Source organism: Etheostoma cragini, chromosome 4 (assembly GCF_013103735.1).
Source record: "Etheostoma cragini isolate CJK2018 chromosome 4, CSU_Ecrag_1.0, whole genome shotgun sequence".
NCBI classification, from domain to species: Eukaryota; Metazoa; Chordata; class Actinopteri; order Perciformes; family Percidae; genus Etheostoma; species Etheostoma cragini.
In genome coordinates, this window is record NC_048410.1 from 4,357,812 (window position 1) to 4,360,558 (window position 2,747).

Sequence of the window (2,747 nt, forward strand, 5' to 3'; positions counted from 1 at the left end):
CCCCCCCCCCCCCCCCCCCCCCACTGCACCTTCAGCCTCCCTCTGAACATCGCCTCGCTACTTTCGCTGCCTTTATCTCCGTTACTATGTTGATAAATCCCTAACTGCAATATTGGCCTGGGATAATATAGAGTGGTCTTCTCAGTTGTGTTTTTTTCTGCAGAATAACATTCTCGTCAGGCTAGAAAAGCGTCTGAAGCAATATTTGGATCATTGTGGCTCAGAATATCTCTCCACTAAATTTCAGACTCTATGTGTTTTAGGGTCAGCAGCTCTTGGAAGCCTCACACATGAATTGACACGCTGAGTAAAAGAAAAGCTTGTACTGTAAAAAAAAATATTTTGTTTGGATGAACAGACTGTTAGTTATTTAATCTGAAACTAAAATTAGTAATTTTAAGCAAAATGTCAAATGTTGTGCTGTTCCAGCTTCATAAATGCGAGAATTTGCTGCTTTTTTCTGTTCAATAAAATTGTAAATTGAATATCTTTGAGTTTTGGACTGTTTTTTTTCATCTTTTTTCACTAGAATGAAACAGATGAAAAACAGTTGCACAGAACAGTCTAAATATAACTCCCCACTGTTGATAGGCTTAACGGCTTTTAGGTAAAGTAGTCCCTATGAAAGTTACAGTTCACCCTAAAGCCGCCTACACGTGATAAGATGATGATTGGGAAGGAATGGGAAATCAACGGAATGGCTGGTGCAAGGCGGTTTGCCACCGCAACGCAGACGTTGTCAACAGAACTCACCGGAAATCCAAAACACTTCCACACCGGCGACTTTGGTGGAAGAGCGTCCTAATGTTTTGCTGGTGACATTTGTAATCCCAAGATATTGAACTGCACGCTGACAGACATCAGCCGATCAATAATCACACCATAATAATCCCACTTCCTCTCTGGATTCTTCCGAAACTGACAACAATCAAATGAATGACAACATCTGTCTCTGGTGTGCATTCTTTCATTAAGTAACTCGAGCTACCGTGACCAAAAGGTTATTTCTAATAAAGAAAAATTACTTTTAATCTCAAGCCTGTGGGCCTCTTAGGTGTGATCTGGTCACGTTTGATGGATATCTCTGTGTCCAGTCCTTCCTCCTGGCTGCAGTATGAGGACGCTGGCAAACAGCAGGAACAAGGAGACATAATAAACCTGCAGGTAGGTATTTCTTTCATTATTACAAATTAGCTCACTCACAAGGCTAAATACTCTAATCGCTTTTTATTAGACGTCAGGAGATAATTTGATCCATAAGATATAAAATCGATTGTCAAATTTGGTGTGTAGAATGGATGGATAATTTAATATTATCAATACTTGCCTTTTAGTGTAATTGTGACATTCATGTCATATTATTAACAATATAATATGATCTGATCTGATTCATGATTTGAAAATGTGCACGCAAGTGGATCAGTTTGATTATTTTACATCACATTGCACATAGTTAATACAATTGATTGTTAAGATAGCATATAGCATAGTTACAGCTATTAGATACACATATATTAACCAAACAGTCCACGTGTAGTTTTATATACTGTACAACATGGTCGTGTCATAACTTCACACCAATCGACAGCAGAGATGTGGTTGGGCAACTAAGATAATTTCGAGGAGTAGCTCCTCCTTTAGGACACAAACAGCCATCAGTTTAAACGCAACATAACCCATGTCACAGTATCCACTGGCTGCCTGTCTGGCTGCTGGCCAAGGACGTATTTTATTTGGAGAGCAGAAGCGACTGACAGATGCCTGAGCAGCAACACAGCATTCATCAAGGCATCGGCCGCCTGTGAATACAGGGGCTGCCTCTGCTTGTATCCACCTGCAGCTATTAAGACTGCCAAATCCCAGGCATGAGAGGAGCTGGCTGAAGCAGTACTCCGGTATCACAGGCCTGACCCCACTAGACAACAGTCAGCTCTGGGTGTTAAACCAACCTATCCGCTCCATACATCACTGTTATCTCTATCACCCCTGTGAAGATTAGCCTTCAGCCCGCGCTACCTACCTGTTCAAAGTGCCGCTGCTGAACAAAAACCCAGAGAACCCAGGCAGCAGCATGAAGTGATAACCCTAAAAAACAAGGTATAGATTCGGGAATGTGGAGGAATACACTGACAGGTATGGGATGCCTTTACGTCAACCAAAACAAGTAATATAGTTCACCCACACTTTCAAATGTGTCATTTTTGAACGTTTTTTCATTTGTGTTCACCTCTGTTGGATGAAACAATGGTTTAACGAGTCCTAATTTAGCTCAGGTCCCTCCAGAAACACCCCAAGAGATATACCTAGAAGACACAAAACTGGAAAACATTGCATACGTGTTCATTTTGCAGGCAATGATGATGTAAACGGCAGCGGACAGATTGAACTCTATGTTGGTGTGTCAGCTGTATTTTTTACGCAGACAACACTGCATTCCTGGAGGAACAAGAACAAAATGATACTGTTGTGAGTTGTTATGCACTAGATTGTCTTGGTTTTTTTAAATCTGCCTGCCACTGTCAATATGAGGTGATATGAGGATGTGAAGGAGCCCATATGTATTCTCTAGATGACCCTCCGGAGAGTAATCGACGGGGCTACATGAACGTGGCAGGTTTATTAAGCCAGTGCTTAGAAATTAAGCCACAAAGTGGCATATTAATCATCATTTCACTGGACTAAGTGACAGAGGAGTGTGATCATTGGATATCATTTTGGGTGTGTGTGTGTGTGTGTGGGGGGGGGGG

At 41.6% G+C, this 2,747-nt stretch overlaps 1 protein-coding gene and 1 long non-coding RNA gene across 3 annotated transcripts in view; one reads left to right on the top strand and one right to left on the bottom strand.

Moving 5' to 3' along the window:
• Window positions 1-261, top strand: part of LOC117942860 — a 6,895-nt gene extending 6,634 nt beyond the window's left edge. The window contains exon 3 of the long non-coding RNA XR_004656241.1: window positions 248-261. This is a non-coding gene — a long non-coding RNA (uncharacterized LOC117942860). The remainder of the gene's footprint in view (window positions 1-247) is intronic.
• LOC117942799 (contactin-4) overlaps window positions 1-2,747 on the bottom strand; it is a 94,577-nt gene that overhangs the window by 90,788 nt on the left and 1,042 nt on the right. The window lies entirely within an intron of this gene.